At 41.3% G+C, this 20,680-nt stretch overlaps 1 protein-coding gene and 1 pseudogene across 1 annotated transcript in view; both read right to left on the minus strand.

Annotated features, from left to right (window-relative positions):
• ZNF484 (zinc finger protein 484) overlaps positions 1-20,680 on the minus strand; it is a 442,175-nt gene that overhangs the window by 182,969 nt on the left and 238,526 nt on the right. The gene's annotated exons all lie outside the window — the stretch shown is intronic.
• LOC108294684 lies at positions 669-2,039 on the minus strand (annotated as a pseudogene).

A 20,680-nucleotide genomic window follows, 5' to 3' on the forward strand; every position in this document is an offset into this window, starting at 1 on the left:
GAGACAGAGCTTTGCTCTGTCGCCAGGCTGGAGTGCAGTGGCGCAATCTCGGCTCACTGCCACCTCCGCCTCCTGGGTTCAAGCGATTCTTCCGCCTGAGCCTCCCCAGTAGCTGGAACCACAGGTGCACGCCACCACTCCTGGCTAATTTTTGTATTTTTAGTAGAGCCGGGGTTTCACCATGTTGGCCAGGATGGTCTCAATCTCTTGACCTTGTGATCCGCCCGCCTCAGCCTCCCAAAGTGCTGAGATTACAGGTTTGAGCCACCGCGCCCGGCCGAGGGCTTTTTACTTGAGTGCCACTGCAGTCTTACTGATTTGAGTGCCTACCTGTTTCAGAATCCAGGGTGTGGGAGTGACCAGGGAGCACAGTGACTAGAGAAAACAAGAAACAAAATAAACATTGTTCACCTTCGTTGCTAAATTTAATATGTCCATGTTGCACTGTTAATTTTGGGAAATTTTTCCAACATTAAAAAAAAAAAGCCCTTTTAAAGAAGAGTATTGAAACACTGGTTACATGAGAACCAGGGAGGATTCACCCTACACGGTGAAAGTATGTGTATTAGTCAGTTTGCACTCTAGAATAAATAAATACCTGAGACTGGGTCATTTATAAAGGAAAGAGGTTTTTTTTCTTCACTCAAAATTCTTCAGTTTTTACAAAACTAACAGGGTGGAGTGGGGAGACCGGGGGGCAGGGCGCTGCAGGAACAGGGCTGGTGGAGGGGGCTGTGCTCTGTCTCCACCTGTGACTGGCTCCCTGCCATGTTGCTGTTTGCTCCTCCTTCATCTCTGTGTCAGTGGGATGGTCTCCCGAGGAAGCCTCTGCCTTGGCCTTGTTGTCCTCAACCAGCTTCTCAAACGTTGGCGTAGAGCTTCTTCTCCCGGGCAAGCTGCCTGCGGATGCGCTGCTGGCACACAGCCAGCTGGGCCTTGGTGGCTTGTTGTTGGGGCTGAGCCGCAGGACTTTCTGGAAGTCAGCCCATGCCAGTTTAAAGTCACTCATGGCCAGGTGGGCCTCTCCCTGGCAGAAGAGTCCCTTTTCATTGCTGGTGTCCAGTTCTAGGGCCTTGTGACAGCTTTCAATGGCAGCAGAGAAAGCCTGTCATTTCAGATGACACATGGCCGGTTTGAGGTGAGAAGCCATTCGAAGGGCCTGTGCCTTCTGTGTTTCATCACTGGAAAAACTGGACTCATCTTCCAGCCATGACACAGTGTTCTTACACTGTAGCAAAGCTTGATTGCATTTGCTTTCCTTGAAGTACACAGTGCCTTGTTCCTTTACTATGGCGCTCTGTTCCAGCTTCTCTTTGAATTCATCTCCCAAGACTCCTCGGCTTTTTCAAAACCCTTGAGGTGTAACTCATATTTCAACTCGGCATTTGGTGAGATTTGGAACTTTTCCTTCCCAACACTGCCGAAAGCATAGCCGGACTTGAAGTACACAATGGAATGTTCTCCTTTCTCCATGGGCTCAATGGCCCTCTCCAGACCATAAGGCAGATCCATGTTCTCCCCCTTGCCAACCTCAAAGCGGAGCTCCCATTGGTTAAAGAGCTGGTCCTTCTAGTACCCTTCCAGTGCAATCTCCCCCATAGCATCCTCATTGGGCTTGGCATAGCCTTCACCGGGAGTCCGTTTCCTGTGGATGATTCCATCTTCCTCTTCCATCAGATCTCCCTTAAACTCAAAAGACTCCACCTCAAACACAAGCATGGCATTGGGGGGAACTTTGGAGGCCTGCCTGCTAAACTGCAGGCATATTCTGGTTTGCAGGTGATGTGTCACACCTCCCTCACCTTCACGGTTGCTATGGCAATGTTCCAAGCCTAGTTGACTTCCCCTTTTCCCAGGTCAAAGGATAATTTGTCCTTGCGATCCAGACTGGAATCAAACTTTGTGCCATCTAACCACCAGCCAGTGTAGTGGACAAAGACTCCGTCTCCAATCATGGGCAGCTCTGTACCTGTGCCCTCTCTCTTGATGACCTTCAGCAGGCCTTCCTCCTGTTTGGGGCTGATGTTCACTCCTTCCATGGGCGGTGGCACCGACTGCTCCCTTCTCTACGTCACCTTCATCCCCTCGGCCATCATCTCCGTGTGGCGGTAGTGCACCCTGGGCTGCGGGTGGGGGCACTACCTGAAGGGCGTGCGGGAGGCCCAGTGCGGTCCGGCTGACTGCAGATGGCCCCGAGGCTCCAACACCTCTCAGGAAAGAGGTTTAATTGACACAGCTCCACATGGTTGGGGAAGCCTCAGGAAACTTACAATCATGGCAGAAGACAAAGGAGAAGCAAGTATCTTTTTCACAAGGCAGAACAAAAAGAAAGAGCAGGGCAAACTGCCACTTATATATATAAAAAAATCAGATCTCATGAGAACTCACTATCACAAGAACAGCATGGGGACAACTGCCCCTATGATCCAATCACCCCCATCAGGTCTCTCCTCTGACTTGTGGGAATTACAATTCAAGATGAGCTTTGGATGGGGACACAGAGCCTAGTCACATCAGTATGTCTATTCAATATATATGTATGTTTCATATATATATATATATATATATATATATATAGTGTGTGTGTGTGTGTGTGTGTGTGTGTGTGCAGAATCTCACTCTGTCACCCAGGCTGGAGTTCAGTAGCGTGGTCTTGGCTCACTGCAAGATCCATCTCCTGGGTTCAAGCAATTCTCCTGCCTCAGCCTCCCAAGTAGCTCAGATTACAGGTGCTGCCACCACGTCCAGCTAATTTTTTCCCCCTACTTTTAGTAGAAATGGGGTTTCACCATGTTGGACAGGCTGGTCTCGAACTCTTGACCTCAGGCGATTGGCTCACCTTGGCAAGTGCTGGCATGAGCCACTGTGCCCAGCCATAAAGATATTATTTATATTCTAATGGTACCAACTTCAATCCCCTTTATTACTCTGAAACACAGTTTTCTAATTTAATAAGAATATTTTGGGTAGAAAAAATTTATTAAAATATATATTAATCTATCAAATGCTACACAAGACTAGTCCCTAAATGGGTTAGGCAATACGCTCAAGTTGAATACCAGTACCAGTAAAAGGCTGAATAACCCCTCCATAGAATTCTCATAGGAAGCTCTTCCTGACCATAAACCCAAGATCGTTGCTCTCCCTCACTACTACAGGGATGTGACTTTAGCATTTGTGTTCAATTTGTGGGTAGCCTAAGCCATCAGTGAGATATTTGGCATTCTTAATCTAAGCATGTTTCCTCACCATCAGATTTCTTCATTTCTCTTGTTTCTATTCTATTTGTAGAAAACACTAAAAAGTGACAAGATATGATGTTGAAAATTTATTATGAAGCCATAACACTCATTACTCACTAAGTATTAGCTCTTCAGTTCCCTGGGGGTACCTGGGATCAGTCTCTCCCACCTCACTATATAGAACGGGAAGGGGTACTCTGACTCTTGGGCAGTTGTATATTCTCTTGGTTTTCAAAAATGTCTACCAATTAAATGCCATTGGACATGTGCTCCTCCTTTCTGTGAGTGATGAGACACAGTGTGACACAAAAGACAAAATGCCCTTCTTGTATGTTATTATGTCCCTTTGTTAATACTCTGTGACCCTATACATTTATAAGGTCACCTTTACCTTTCATTATGTTCATACATACACACTATTCAGTTTCTGAGATCTCTCATTTCATTGTTGATTTGTCGATTTCTAAACAAACAACACTTTTATTTTAACTTTAGATTTTTCAGTAGGAAAAGTCATATGTGATTTTTATCTTGCTTGAAAATGCTTCTTATTCATGTTCTCCTCAGGATGAAATTCCCCTCATCCTGATACTCGGTAACCTGATTCATTCCATCCATTCCACCTGACTTTCTCCCCATCTATTCGCCCCCGTTGTATTCATTTTTCATGTTATCAAGCTTGGGAAAAATATGGTCCATTATTTACCATTTCCTCTCTTCTGTCATTAGTCAAAACTGTGTTTTCTCAAGTGTGGTTCATGAACTCTTGCCTCTGAATTACCAGGGGTACTTGCTAAAATGCATATTCCTCGGCCCCATTCAATCTGGAATGAATGGAGCTTGAAATCCGCAAATTCAATATGCGCCTCAGAAGTATCATTTGATAGCTGCTTCTCTAGCCTCTCTGCCCATTGTATGGCATCACTCTCACAAACCCTGACTCAGGATGAACCTGCCTCTCTGCCTTCTTCTGGCCTTTGACTAACTGGGGCTAGTGGTGTGACTGAATGAACATTCACCATAATCCACTTCAACAGGCTTCAAACACCACCGGCAATCCTGACACAGAAGTCAGCATCTGCCACACATTCTCCCCATCAGCAGTGACCCAAGTGTTCAGTCCCAGCTGGTGCCTCACTTCATTTATATTGAATTTCCTTTAATGGGCCCCTGTTGCTCTTTTCTCCCAATACTTGTGAGTCTGGGATACTCTAGTTTATGAAACATGTTCTAAATGGTGCTGGAGCCCAGAGAGAAATGGTCTGGATGCCACTTCTCTTCTGCATAAATGGCTCTTTTGTATCTCTATAAATTTGCAAATGAAAAATAGATGTTCTTAGAAGTAGGAACAACCTTACTCACCAGACCATTGATAAGACAAACATACTTAGTTACAACCATCCCCTGAACCATGGGTTGGGCACTTGCCTTATACCTGTTATCATGAGAGGGACTGTCCAAGTGGTTCATGCCAGAGAAGAAGAGAGTTTTCCCAATGTAGATGAACTTAGCCTCTAAGGAGTTAATACTTCTAGCAATTTCAAAATTATTTTAAAAAATTAAACTTCTTCCTTGCTTCTTAAATTTCCCTGTACCTCACACTGTAAATGAGTGCACAAGAAAGATTTTAAAAAGACGGCACTAATATTTTAGCTGTTGTTTGAGAATGATGAAAATAGGAGCAATTTTTAGATTATTATTTTTAGAAAGTAACATTTAATAATTTTGTAATTAGAAGGAAGAAAGACAATACTTATTCATTTAACAGATATGCTCCAAATTGAAAATACTTTGATGAAGAGGGGTGAGGTCAGCAGCCTGGTGTGTCAATAAAGGTACAGAGGAGGTCTTTGGCCTTGGGTCCTGCACACAGTTACAGCAGCAGGATAATCTGGTGCTATGGGAAGAGGTGTCCACAGGGGCTGAGGCACAAAATAAAAAGGCTACATATGGACTGTGCGACCTAATAAATTCCTGAAGTTCTGCTTATTCTATGTATTTAAAATTTAAAATTATCCTTTCAAACATGGAAAAGACAAGTTAGGGTCTTTATAACCAAAGAGGATAATAATTTTCTATTCTCCTCAATGGAACCCCAGAGACTAGAATTTAACTATTTCCTGGGTACATTCCATTTCTACCACCTCAATTTGAGTCTAGAACTCAAAGTACAATTCATCCTAGATTCTATGTACGTGTACAAATCATCACATTTGTTTTATCTAGAAGTGTGATGATAACTTTATTTAGTGTTGCAAGAGAAGCCCTATGTCTATTCAGAAAATGTCATTTATATTCTAATGGTACCAATCCCTCCCTTGATTTGGCTCTGTAACCGTTCTGGTAAATAAGAGGAATTGACAGTTGAAGATGGACAATCATTCAAAACTTGAAAAAAAAAAAAGTCACTCCACTGCCTAAAACACTTCAATGACTTCCCATTGCACTCAGAATAAAATCCAAGCTGTTTATCCTGCCCTATGAAGCCCTGGGCCCTTCCATTCCTCTGCATTTCCCCGTTTATCTTATGCCAGTCTCTCTCTGTGCCATCCTCATGGTCATGAAGAATCTTTGGTCTGAAGATTATTCTTGGTTGCTTTATATACTGCTATAATAATAAGAAGAAATTTGCCCCTTTTGAATTCCAAATAAAGTAAAAGAAATTGTGACTGGATGCTAACATACGTACAACATTTCTGTTTGGGACGTATGAAATACTTCTCAGCTATAAAAAGAATGAAATGATATTTTTTGCAGAAATATAGATGGAACTGGAGGCCATTATCTTAAGTGATATAACTCAGAAGCAGAAAGTCAAAGACTACATGTTCTCACTTGTAAGTGGGAGGTAAATAATTTGCACACATGGACATGAAAAGTGGAACAGACATTGAAGCCTCATTGGAGACTTTGGAGACCCCAGTAGCCACTGGAGGGGCGGGAGGGAAGTGAGGGATGAGAAATTACCTACAGGGTACACTGTACACTATTTGGGTGATGGATACGCTAAAAGCCCAGACTTCATCACTACACGGTATATCCATGTAATATAACTGCACTTGTATCTCCTAAATCTATTTTTAAAAGTGATTGTAATACATGTGATCTCCTCAACCAACATTTGCCAGAACAGTGGTGCCCGTGTGCCTGCAGGGACTTGACCAACTACTGGGGCAAGGGCCTGCTGCATATCTATTTCCATGATCAAGAAAACCATGACAGCTTTGGTGATCAAGAACATGGGATCCTTTGAGGAACCTTAATTTCAGCAGAGGGCTGGAAACAGGGTAAGGAACTACAGTTGCCATTGCAATTCATTGATAATAAAGAGAAACTAAAGGGACTTCAAACTCATTTGAATAACTTTCGTCTCTTTGTGTCCTAGAGTATTCTTAAAATACTTTCAAGGTAAATCATGATATGACTCACAGAGGGAAAGGATCTGTCATTTTGGAGACCTTAAAATACTTGATTTTAAAAAATGTGTGCATTTTACTTACCCTTGTGATATAAAGTGCTAAGATTTCTCAGGGGTTGTGTAAAAAAATGCATTTGATATTCAGAGAAAAGGCTGCAAGCACAGAGATGTCACTTCAGGGATTCCGTTTCTAGCTGTGATCTTATTGTCAATCCTTTCAGCTTGGTCATCTCTCTATCTCCACACCCCAGCTCATTAAAGTAAGGTATCTGCTGTGCTTTATGGGTAATACAGAGCAAAGGCAGACATCACTTCCCACAACTCATGTGCTTCTGAAGTGATATGTACTCTTTGTAAGACTCAGACATTATCCCTTTCTGCTTACCTAATCAAAAAGCAGAAAATCAAATACTTCTGGTATGATACTGCTTTTCACCATTTTAAATGTGACTAGAAAAGACTTGACATGCACCTTACTGTGGAAATAAAGGTAGATCACCCACATGAGAACAGGTGATTAATTCAAAGTCTGGGAGTGAGAAAGCTTTAGCGTGAGCAAAAAACAGGAGGGGAAGGGTGGGGAAGGCTTCAGGTATGCTCTGATTGCAGGTTAGTTGGCAAGGGGACGTCAGAAGTGGGTTAACTAGAAGCAGAGTATCTTATGTGGTTGGTTTGGGGAGCATATTTTGCTTTATTTGGTTGGTTCTAAGTTAAAAACAAGGCGAAATAAGGAAGCTAACAGTCATTAATTACATCCTGACCATTTGGAACCAATCCCTGCCAATGATGTGGGTTGGCTTCCTGGACTGGTAGCTTCAGAGATTGTGAATCAGAATTCTATTGTCATATGATCCGACCACCGTTCATTGGAATATTTATCTTTTCACCCCCCTACCCCCAACCCGTTACGGTCATTCTCTTCTTATGAGAGATTGACCAAATCAGGGGCAGCTAGAAAAGCAGACCTTCACCATTGCGATATAACCTAGTGGTCTCCATTGTAGACTTTATCATGAGTTGATATAGTTTAAACTGTATTACGAGTTGACTTTTTGTTGTTGTATCCGTATGGCAACGATCTCCTGATAGAACGGCTGCACAGCAGCATTTGAGACTTCACACAGGATGTGATGGACCCGCATCGTGGCAGCTCTGACCAAAGGGCTGCAAACTTTTGTAGTCCTGTGTGCAGGGCGGAATGGCGCCCAGAGGCTCTTTCTCTCCTGCTGCTTGGTGAGTGGGAGGGAGGGTTCCAGTGTTACAGGATTCTTTCAGTGCCGCTTCACCAGCTGGAGATCTCTGCGGCTGCCCCAGCTCTGTCCCGGGTTGCTCAGGCCTGCCGGGTTGCTCTGTCCACTTGGCCCAACGGGCTGCGCTTGGTTCCCATTACTGGCCCAGATCCTGTGCCCAAATGTGGCTCCATGCTCAGCTTGCAGCTGGACGCGGCATGCTGCAGCTGGTTTCCATGTTGGGCGCTGGTGTCTAGATGAGGGGGACGTGGTGGGACCCAAATACTTGGAGATGCCAGCAGCTGTGGAGCCCCAAAATGTGTTACAGCTTTTGCTTGGGGAGTCCCGAAGTCTGAGGCTCCGGGAAATGTTTCAGCTCTCCTGGCTCCTGCCGCCTGCAGCTCAGTGAATAGGGGCATGTTACAGCTTCTTCCTTCCTGCCACCCGCAGCTCGGGGGGCTCCCACAACCAACAAGAAAAAGGTGTGTGGACACCAGAGAGTGAAAAAGGCAGAGAAGAATTTTACGGAGTGGATTTTTAAAACGCTCTCAACACAAACGAGGACCTGAAATGTGTAGACCTCTGTGTGAAAGGGCCCTGAGTGCCGGCCGCCACCTGTGTGGCTGAGTCCAGGATTTTTATGGGCTCAGAATGGGGGAGTGCATGCTGATGGGTCCGTGGGTGGTCTGGAAAAAGCACCATTCAATTGGTTAAGAGGCATAGAGGAGTTCTTATTCTGCTTGTGGACTCGACCCAGAACTGGCAATTGGGTTTTCAGGTTTCAGGCTGTCTTTGCCTTGAAGGTCGGGTTTTAAAAATAAGAATAATTACTAGTCCCTGTAAAATGCTGCAGGAGCAGAAATTCTAATTTTCCAGCCCAGACCAAGAGAACAATAGGCCACAGACCATGAAGATCCACCTTAGAATGGCAATTATCTTTTTTCCATAAGGGAATGTGAGATGTAGAGCCTGTTTTACCTTGCCTGTTTCATTGATCCAAATATAGCAAGCAGTATTACCAATAACACAGAACTACCATGACTAGCCAACAAGGAATCTAGAGAAATGTGGTTATTATTACTTGTACCAATGAATTGAGGCTGATTTATATTTCATGCAGGGAAGAGACAGTGCCATTAACAACTTCTGCCAGGGATGGTGATAGTTTTCTTACAGTTTTTTCTATTTGTACAATTCTCACTCTGATTATTCGCATAATGAGTCAGTAACTCCCCCAAGTAGACTGCCTAAATAATCAAAGGTGGCCTCATTTGGAAGCTCCAGTCTGAGATGGAATTTCCAGCCTTCCTTTTGGAAACTGGGGTTGACCCATTGAGATTTTATAATGGCCCATTTGAATTCCTAGAAACTTCTCCTTTGAAGATTTACATAAAACAACTTTAGTTAAGCCTTTTTATTTTTTTTTGCATAAAGTTCTGTTAGAATTTTTTCTTTAGTTTTTATATTATCTTCTTTCTTTGTATGGGCGTCAACCTTAAAATAGCCAACTCTTCAGAAAAGTAGGAATGCATCTAAAAGTACCTTAACTTATTATTCATTTTCATGGGGTTTCCAGCAGAGGTAATGAATGTCTTTCTTTTCCAAAGTATCCAAAATTCATGTAGTACTCTAAAAGCATACGTGTTATATGTTTAATACATGGTCTTCAGCTAATTAACAAGCTCTAGTAGGCGTAATAAATTCCATTATATGGGTTGATTTTACTTCAGATAGAAAATGTATTCTAAAGGAGAGCTTAAATTAGTGATAATTTCCAATATCTGCTTTGAATATGATACATCAATGAATAACACTGGATCAGGGTTCACAATGCAAGGGGAGAAGAGTAGCAGAATTCAAGGAATTGCATCAGTGAATAGCAAAGTGAGAGGGACGGAGTAAAAAAATCTTATAAGAAGTTAATTAGCTGGTCTAAAAATATTGCATGCTCTTTGTCCGTAGTTACGTCTACACTGCCCAGGGAATCATGATGTCAGGTGGGGAGCTTAGAAACAGTTTAAAAGATGCATCAGCAAATTTTGCAGTGGAAGTTGTTGCCTGAAGACACGCGATGTAAGCCTTTGCAGCTGCGTCAAGGGTAAGGTTATGGAAGATGATGAATTTTTGATCGGTCCTATGACATCAAGTTATAAACACAAAAGCTTGTACAAGTTGTCCTGTCTATGTACAAATAAACAAAATGGTGTATTGTAGTTAGGTGTGCCTAATTACAAAAGGGAGTGTTTAACCACAAAAGGAAGAGGCTGTCCAAGCACCTTCTTGAGCTACAGAGTTAATATTTGGGCCCAACAAAAGATTGTTTCTACTAAGGATTTGGCCAATTCATAAAAAGAGATCGCAAGCTCAGAAAAATGTAGCAACCATTGTCTACAATATCCAGTTAAACCTAGAAATCCTCTCAATTTTCATTTTGTGAGGCATGGAGGCGAAGTTTCGAAGTTTCGATAGTCTTTTGCCTACCAATAGAAAGAAAATAGTTTCAACCTCTTAAGATAACTTATGTCCTAAATAACAGCCTGTCTTTTGACAAAATTATAATTTATCTTTTGAAACATTATGTTCTTTTTCTGCTATGACTGAGAGCAAGTAAATGGAATCCTTCTCACCAGCTTCCTCGTTCTCTGAGGAAAGTAGTGGAGATCATCTGATCCTGCATATACTGCATCAAAACTGAATCACAAGTGAAATTTAAATCTTTTAAGTCTTGATTGAGGACTTGGGAAGAGTAAGAGGGGGCTTCAGCGAGTCCCTGGGGTATGACTGACTGGGTATATTTATTTTCCTCTTCAGATGAAGGCGAAGATACTGACTCTTCTGGTCTGGAAGGTCACTGAAAAATGTAAAGATTCAATATGATGAAGCAAGTGGCTTTGGGCAGAATTGATGACAGGATAGATATTACCAGGAAGCAAAGCAAAACAATTTTGTTGATTTTTCCTAAGGTTATTACCAAAGTGATACCCTTACCTATTTAATTTCTGTACTGGAAGGATAAATGTGGTATAAGGACTGCTGCAGAGTATGAGAAAGTCTTTGGATATAAGGTCTTCAACTACAGTTTTGAATCTTTACTTTGCTTCTGGTTTTTCAAGGAATATCAGGGAAGTTTGATCATGGTTTACTAGGATACTTCTGAATTGACTAGGTTCTGCTCCAATTATTTCCCGTAGAAGTGGATTTTTTTAGTTCATAGAGTATTAGGTAGAGTGTTGAAGTTTTCTGGAGCTTGTGTCAAATATAATGGAGACAAAGGTATATTCAGAGAAGACATGACTATAAATAGGGGAACCCTCAGGAAACTCTGTTGTGCACTTATTATTATTTGAAACAGAGTCTTGCTCTGTCACCCAAGCTGGGGTGCAGAGGTGCAATCTTGGCTCACTGCAACCTCCACACCCCGGGTTCAAGTGATCCTCTCATTTCAGCCTCCTGAGTAGCTGGAATTGCAGGCATGTACCACTACACCCAGCTAATTTTTGTATTTCTTTCTTTTTTTTAGGTAGAGGCAGGATTTTACCATGTTGGCCAGGCTGGTCTTGAACTCCTGACCTCAAGTGATCTGCCCACCTCAGCCTTCCAAAGTGCTGGGATTACAGGTGTGAGTCACCAGCATGCTGGCTAGTACATTTACTATCACAATTCTATTTGAACATTAAGTTACTCCCTATTAAATTTGCAGGGGTGTTATAATAGAGCAGGGAAAAATGTTTTTAAGTCAAGTACCCAGGGGTCACAGAGCAGGAGATAGAAGGAATCTGTGGGTTATCTGAGATATTTACTACCTCTTTCCTATGAGGAAAATGTTGAGCAAAGTTGCCAGGGTTTAATGTAGACAGAGTAGTGCCTGGCTGGGCGTGGTGGCTCACACCTGTAATCCCAGCACTTTGGGAGGCTAAGGCAGGTAGATCACTGGAGGTCAGGAGTTCAAGAGCAGCCTGGCCAACATGGGGAAACTCTGTTTATACCAAAAAATACACACACACACACACAAATTAGCAGGGCTAATTTACCAGATACCCAGGAGGCTGAGGCAGGAGATTCTCTTGAACCCAGGAAGTGGAGGTTGCAGTGAGCCAAGATGGCAGCACTGCACTCCAGCCTGGGTGACAGAGCAAGACTCAGTCTCAAAAAGAGAGAAAGAAAAAGAAAGAGTAGTGCCCATTTTGCCAGGAATTGCTGAGTTTCGCCACCTATATTTATGACTAATTCACCTTGAACGTTAAATTGTAAATCAGGATATTGGGTACCCTCATTGATCTAAATTAAGGGATATTTTGGTCTTATTTTTACTGGAAAATTGTTTTTCAGGTGTCCCTTCTGTTGTCTGTATCTGCAGGTATCCTCTTCCATAGGTTGACCACGTGGCTGTTTGATTTGTAGGGCCATAAGTTTATTCCGGATCTCGTCTTGTTATTGCTCTAGGGCTCTGTAAAAATGTCAGCCAGGTGTTGAAGTTCAGATAAAGAGGCTAATTCCCATTCTAATTTTGATCTAATTATTGTCTCCAATTTCAGGTTTAATTCCATTAACAAAATAGATAAAAGAGCCACAATTACACTGACACTTTAAAATTCAAATGTTATTGAAAGGAATTTTCTAGTCTATTCAGAAACTCTCCTATAATTTCTTCTTTTCTTTATTTACACGATTGAATTATGGTCCATTTTTTCCCCCCATTTATTTATTTTATTGCATTTTAGGTTTTGGGGTACATGTGAAGAACATGCAAGATTGTTGCATAGGTACACACGTGGCAGTGTGATTTGCTGCCTTCCTCCCCATCACTTACATCTGGCATCTCTCCCCTCGCTATCTCTCCCCAACTCCCCACCCCTCACCGTCCCTCCCCTATTTCCCCACAGCTGACCCCAGTGTGTAGTGCTCACCTCCCTGTGTCCATGTGTTCTCATTGTTCAACACCCGCCTATGAGTGAGAACATGCGGTGTTTGATAGAAATGTTTCAAGTAAGGCTTTCAGGATACATTGCCCTACTTTTTGAGCCTCTTTTTGGCCCTCAGGCTTATTGTGGAAAGAAAGATCCTATAGATCTCTGTCCTAGTCAGTCCAACTGGCTTTTGCCATCAGGATTTAATGTCTCAGGATCCACAAATATAAATACAAGTTGATATAGTTCAGGTAACCCTGAGTTGTGTACAATTAAAAGAATTTTGAATTCCGAACTCCTTTGGGAAATGCTTAATCATTTTAATTCAGCATTTAATTCAAATGCTTTTAATTCAGCACACTTTCAAGTTTTAAATTCTATTGCTGCTTGTGTATTTGGGTCGTTGAAGAGATGGAACTTTAGAGGAAAATGACATTCCAGATCTTAGGAGAGTCGCTGGGAGAGGGAAGGGGGTCTGGAAGAAGAGGGAGGCATCAATGAGGTGTGGAAGGAAGATGGGGGCATGAGGAAGAGTTGCAGAGCTGAAGTCAGCTGGAGGTGAAGCTGCGGGAAGATTTGCTGGGCAAATGAGTTTGTTGTCAAGTTTGTCATACTGTTTATTAGCTTTAGCCAAAAAATATTTTAGCAGAGCAATGTTTGATTCAGAATTTTATTTGAAAACTTTTGTACCAATCAAAAACTGATGCCATTGGCCCTGAGAAATATTCTCTTTCTTTTCTAACATGTTTTTCATATGAACAATTTTCTTCAAGTCCAGTGTTCTCCAGAGTGGCCACTGAAGGCCTAAATCATTTTTGGTATAGAGATGGATGCAAGTGCTAGGATCTTAGCAAGGGTACACATAAGCAATGGGACGTTTTCCTGGAGGAAGAGAGGATTTACACTCAGAAAATTCCATGAGAGCTGGCAACAGTCCGTTGAAAGTAATGTGTGTGCGCTTTATGTCTTAGGTCCCCAACCTGATAGTTGGCAGCCTCCAAATGCAGAATTGACAACTTGTGCCCACAGACAGATGGAAAGCCAGAATGTTCCCCCTGGATTAAATCCAACCTCTCAGGACCAAAAAAAAAAAAAAAAAGATAGAGAGATAGATGAAAGAACCTCATCCCATTTTTACTGACAGGAAAGTTTGTCTAGATGGATGCTGGTTTGGTAAGAGTTGTAGCTCATCAGTTGTGGAGCGAGCTGAGACACTCTTAGAGGAGCAATGCCTGTTCTACGCTGTGATTCTTCAGACAACAAACAACGCTTTAGACATATCTCACAAAACAGAAGCACAAAAGAGAGCAAAAAGGAATGAAAAGGAATGGCCGTATTCTTCCAAGGATGCCAAACAAATGGGAATTGGTGGCAAACACTAAGTACGAAGTTGAAAGTGAATACAAAGAACAGAGTTGAAGTCCAGCTCCATTCTCCCACAGACTCACTGTGTCAACACGGACTTGAAAGGCCTCAAGAAGCAAGGTGCAAGAGGCCTTCATAGATATTGCACCTGATGAGGGTCCAAAGTCCACGGTAATGAGCAGTTAAGAATGTGTCTCGGCGAAACTTCCAGGAAAATTACAGAAATACAGGCCAGGCGTGGTGGCTCATGCCCGTTTGGAGGCTGAGGCAGGAGAATTGCATGAACCTGGGAGGCGGAAGTTGTGGTGAGCCAAGATCACACCACTGCACTCCAGCCCGGGTGACAGAGCAAGACTCCATTCCCTCCCCCCCCGCCAAAAATTACAGAAATAAATGAGACAACTTAATGAGAACAAAAGCTATTTATTTCTTGCTTGCTAGAGAAAGGGAGACAGTCATTGTCATTTATATTTGGCAGAGATTCAAATGCTGGGAGAATGGGAAAGCTTTACAGAGGAAAAGAACAGGAAAGAACAAGGCTTTTGTAGGAGGCTATGGGCATGGAGAGGCTGGAGGCAGGCTAAGTGGAAGCATGGCATCTGATGGTATCAGGTTGGGGAGAGTATTTGACTTCTTTGATTAGTACTAAATTGAAGCAGGGGTTATCTTAGGGACGTCGGCAGTCATTGACCAACCTCTGATTGTTTTGGGCAAATTGCTGCAGAATTTGTGGCTTGCATTCCTGAACTGGCTGCTGCAGAGACTAGTTTGCCTTCCCAGGCTGGTTGCTGCAGTAGTCGTCGGTCAGAGTTCCATTGTCGTACGTGGTTTGGCCACTGTTTTAATATTCAGTGCGTATTACTGAAAGGTATACAAACAGCCAGGCTTCCCATTTCAGTACTTCATGTACAAGCTCCATTTAGAGGTTTCTGCACTAAACTGTTGTTAAAAAAAAAAGGCCGACTCCATTGAGCGAACGTCAGCCTTGACATTAAGAATGATTAATGTGGCAGCTGTTTCCTTCTGTTATTGATCTTTTTACTGACCCTTCCCATGTGCTTTGTCAATGACTGAGTATCTTCCCTCAACCACCCTTATGGGAAGTCATCCTCATCTCTCGGGGATTTTCAGCACCGTCTGTCAGCCGCACACTCTGACTCTGTCTTCAGTGACCATTTTTATTGACTTTTGTCTCTTCTGGCCTTTCCATGGTGGTTTGGCCTTGAATCTCCTACTAATTAGCTCAGTAGTGATTACAGCACTGGTTTTGAGAGCAGCCTCTTGTTTTTTCTTATCTAAGAGAATTTTTTTTCTCTCTTTATCTGGAAGCATTACCTTGCTGACTATGCTGACTTATGTCATTGACGTCAGATCAATATCCTAAATCCCATCCTGGGATTCCCATCTACAGTTTTCCCACACAAGCCGAGGGAAGAGACACACTCGATTAAGACCTCATACTCTTTCCTATTTGGCTCTTTTTTCTCCTCTTGGTGAAAGAGTTTCCCCAAAATACTATATGAAGTATGAAGTATTATTTTGTTAGCCCATTAATTTAGTTTTATATACTGTGCACAAACTTTACATATAATTTTAATAGGCTCAGTCATGTTTTTTCTTCAGTTTTTCACTGAATTTTATCTGACAGACTATTTAAGTTAAATAATGAGATATAGTTAGAAGATACTTTCATTTAGGGAGCAAAATCTACCAGAATGAATTTGTTACAGTTAAGAATTTGTGTTACTTACCATCATAACTGCTGTAAAATAAAATAAATCTGTAAGAATTTTATGAGCAAGGCTTTTTAAAGTCTACTATTTAGCAATTATTCTAAATATTAATCTCAAAAGTTAGACTAAGGGATTTTCCCTTTTAGGAAAAGATATAATTATAGTAAAAATTTGAAATTAAGATATAGACATTTATTCTGTTGGATCCCAAATATCTTATTAGGGAATGATCTCTCTTTGTGTGATATTCTCTAAAACACTCACAGAAAGATACAAAGTATAAATCTGAATTTTTTTTTATACCAGAATTTAAAAAAAGTAGAATATATTTGGTATGATTAATTGGGAGTTTGTATTTCCTCTGCAATCCAGAAATATTATTATTTTAAATATTTGCAATATCATTAATTTTGAAGTTTTTAGTTTAAAAAGACATTTCTGAAAGCCCCAAATTTGTGAACATTTGCTACTACAAAATTTTTAATAATAAGTAATTGAGAGAGAAGAGTCCTTGAATTTATGCAAATGACATAGCAATCTTCATGCCTGTCAACTTTTAAATAATTTAACAATCATGAGATAAGAAAGTGGATTTTTTTCCTAATCTTGTTTGTATCTTGTCTTTTTGAAGGAGAGTACTTGTTAATAATATGCTTCTGATAAAACTAAAACTAAGGAAAGTGTGTGATACAGCCCTGAGTCTTTCTCCTCAAGTTCACTTTTTAAAAATAAAGCATAATCAGGGATAATGTAGCCTCCACCTGTAAGAGAAGGCTAGCTTTCTGTATTAATGAAATAGGCAGCTTCTTACCCGATGTGATTTCAACAAAGCCAGAAAGTATGCCCTGTCTCTAAATAATTCCTCTTCCTGCCTAACACCAATATCTGAAATGTTACTGTGACTGATTTCTTTCTGTCCTGCCCTGAAGTTCTTTCCTGACTGCAAAGAACAGCACGTTTTGAATGTTTCAAACTGTCATACGTGTTCTCTCCAGAAGAGTGGAGTGATGCGCCACCAGACATTCTAAGTCACAGGATAAAATGGCATACTATATGATTGTCAGTTTTACCATGCAGTAAGTAATTAAAAAGACCAACTTTATGTTTCCAAGAACACAAACTATATTACAGAATAAACCCGAGGATTAAAATAGTCCCTTGTTTTTGCTTTAGGTTACTCACCTTGCTGTCAGTAATTGTATTCACTGAAGTATTGAAGAACACATTATTGTTGGTTTCAGATCATCTGACTTTAAATTCCACATCTCAAATATGTTGACACTTTGACCTTGCATAATTCAATGACATCTCTCTGCACCACTGTTTCATTCTATATAAAATGATTGACAGTAATAGTTATCTCACCCAATTTGCACTTCCAGTTCTGTTAATTGGCCAAACTGGTTTTCCTAAAAAGGCTTGTAGCTCTACAAAATATCAGAAAATTGTACTGAGTCTATTTTTAAGTAGATGTGAAGCTCTCAAGGAAGCCCTGATGGCAATCCAGAAATAGAGTTGCCTGGGGAACAGAAACTGACCTGGGTCACCCAGAGTTTGGGTATTAAGAACTGTTCGGGGAAGGTAAAAGTAGGCCTTGGACACGTAAAATGCTAGAGAAGGCTGAGCCAGACTTCTTTCACATAGCTGAGTCACAACAGGCCAAGGACGTGAATTTAGGAAGGAAAGCAAAAAAAATCTACAAGCAGTATGAAAAAAAAATCTCCAACACCTTGATACATTTTAATGAAACACCAGATTACAAATTATGGAAAGTGCCAGAGAGAAACTCCAGAGTTTCCTGGAGGAAAAAGAATGTTTACTTTCTAATGCGGTTCTTTGTTTTTTTCCTGTAAATTTGTTTAAGTTCCTTGTAAATGCTGGATGTTAGACCTTTGTCAGATGGATAGATTGCAAAATTTTTCTCCCATTCTGTAGCTTGTCTGCTCACCTGATGATAGTTTCCTTTGCTGTGCGAAGCTCTTTAGTTTAATTAAATCCTATTTGTCATTTTTTGCTTTTGTTGCAAATGCATTTGGCGCCTTTTTCATGAAATCTTTGCCCATGCCTGCATCCTGAATGGTATTGACTAGGTTTGCTTTTAGGGCTTTTATAATTTTGGGTTTTACATTTAAGTCTTTAATTCGTCTTGAGTTGATTTTTGTATATGGTCAATTTTCTGCATTTGGCTAGTCAGAGTTCTCCCAGCGCCATTTATTAAATAGGGAATCCTTTTCCCATTGCTTGTTTTTGTCAGGTTTGTGGAAGACTAGATGGCTGTAAGTGCGTAGTCTTAGTTCTGGGTTATCTTTTTTGTTCCCTCGGTCTACGTGTCTGTTCTTGTACCAGTACCATGCTGTTTTGGTAGTCTTGTAATATAGTTTGAAGTTAGTGTATGTCTCCTAACTTTGTTCTTTTTGCTCAAGATTGTCATGGATATTTAGGCTCTTTTTTGGCTCCACGTGAATTTTAAAATAGTCTTGTTTAATTCTGTGAAGAATGTCAATGACAGTTTAATGGGAGTAGCATTGAATCTATAAATCACTTTGGGCAGTATGGTCATTTTCATGATATTGTTCTTCTTATCCGTGAACATAACATGTTTTTCCATTTTTTGGTGTCATCTCTGATTTTTTTTTGAGCAGTGTTTTGTAGTTGTCTTTGTGTAGGTCTTTCAGCTCCCTGGTTAGCTGTATTCCTAGGTATTTTATTCTTTTTGTGGCAATTGTGAATAGGAGTTCATTCATGATTTGGCTCTTGGCTTGCCTGTCGTTGGTGTATAGGAATGCTAGTGATTTTTGCACATTGATTTTGTATCCTGAGACTTTGCTGAAGTTGCTTGTCAGCTTAAGAAGCTTTTGGGCTGAGACGAGGGAGTTTTCTAGACATAGGATCATGTCATTTGCAAACAAAGATAGTTTGCCAAGAAGGGAGATAAAACAGGAACGTCTCACAGCCATTACAGAAATTGAAGCAGTATTTACGTATCTTAATACCGAACTACCATAAACTTATTTCTTTGAAACACATGATTTTTAATGCCTGCTAAAATATTCCACTATATGGACACACCAAAATTTACAACATGACTTAGTAATTAAATGTATTTATGTTCTGCCTTGAGTTCATTTCTCATGTTTCAAATATATTAGTCTTCTCAGTTACATTGTCAAGGCAATTATTTACATTTTGATGATATTCTCAGCACCAGCTGTCGTGATCATTGAAATATGTTCTTGACCTTAGATGCTCACTGCACACTTGACAGATTGAGAACCGAATACGGTACTTGTTAGTACTGCATCTCAGTGGCTGGGGACAGCTGGACTCAGAGCTTGTGTTACTCACCCAGAGTTAGGTGATCAGTCATAGAGGGAACTTGGAACTTAAAAGTATAAACCGGAACTTAACACTTTTAAAGATTATTCGATCTCATATGGTGAGAAATCTTTATTATTCCTTAGTCTACAAAAGGGATTAATGAACATTTTCTGTAAGGTGATGGATGATACGGTATAGAGTAGGTCCCTTTATCCATGGTTTCACCTTCCGGGGTTTCAGTTAAATGTGGTCAACTGTGGTCTGAAAATATTAAATGGAAAATTCTAGAAATAAATAATTTATAAGTTTTAAATTACATGCTGCTTTGCGTACTGTGATGAAACCTTGCTCTGTCCCTCCTGGGACATGAATCACTGCTTTGTCTAGCATGTCCGTGCCTTATACGCTACCTGCGCATTAGCCACTTAGCCTTCTGGGTTATCAGATTGACTGTCCAGGTATCACAGTGCTGTGTTTAAGGAGCCCTCATTTTACTTAATAATGCCACCAAAAGGCCGGGTGCAGTGGCTCATGCCTGTAATCCCAGCACTTTGGGATAACGAGGTGAGGAGTTTGAGACCATCCTGGCCAACACGGAGAATCCCTGTCTCTACTAAAAATACAAAAATTGGCCGGGCATGGTGGCACATGCTTGTAATCCCAGCTACTCCAGAGGCTGAGGCAGGAGAATCACTTGAACCCAGGAGGTGGAGGTTGCCGTGAACCCAGATGGTGCAACTGTACTCCAGCCTGGGCAACAAGTACCAGACTCTGTCTAAAAAAAAAAAAAAGTCAGGGGTTGCAGTGAGTCGAGATTGTGCCACTGCACTCTAGCCTGGCAACAGAGTGAGACTCTGTCTTAAGAAAAAAAAAAACCTCAAAATAAAATAATAATGCCACCAAAGCACAAGAGTAGTGATGCTGGTTTATTGTTAGAATTGTTCTATTTTATTAGTAGCTGCTGTTAATCTCTTACCGTGCCTAATTTATAAACTTTATTATTTAACTTCAAACACAGTAAAGTTTGAAGTTCTCTACTACTGAAGATTTCAGGTGTCCACTGAGGATCTCCCACAGATAAGGATAAGGGCACACCACTGTAAATATGTTCAGCTTTGAGAGCGACATAGTCTCTATCACAGCTGCTCTATCTGCAACAGCACCAGACCAAGCTGGCTAAACTTTAATGCAATGAAGTTGTGAGTTGGCCTTCAGCTGCCATGAGGCCCCAGGTTGAAGGTCATGTAACCTGAGCATGCCCAGAAGAACCACGTATGCAACCACAAGGGGAACGTAAGTGCCCGGACTAAGGAGAAGAACAGGGACTGAATTAAGAAGCAGACACAGCATGGAAGGGTCCAGGATCCAATCAAATGGAGCTCTGGCATCAGCCCATGGTGGGATCAAATCAGATCGTGCCTCCTGGCATTATCTCATTGCAGAATTCCATCAGATCACACCTTATCAC

This window comes from Cebus imitator, unplaced genomic scaffold (assembly GCF_001604975.1).
Source record: "Cebus imitator isolate Cc_AM_T3 unplaced genomic scaffold, Cebus_imitator-1.0 Scaffold598, whole genome shotgun sequence".
In the NCBI taxonomy this organism is placed as follows: Eukaryota; Metazoa; Chordata; class Mammalia; order Primates; family Cebidae; genus Cebus; species Cebus imitator.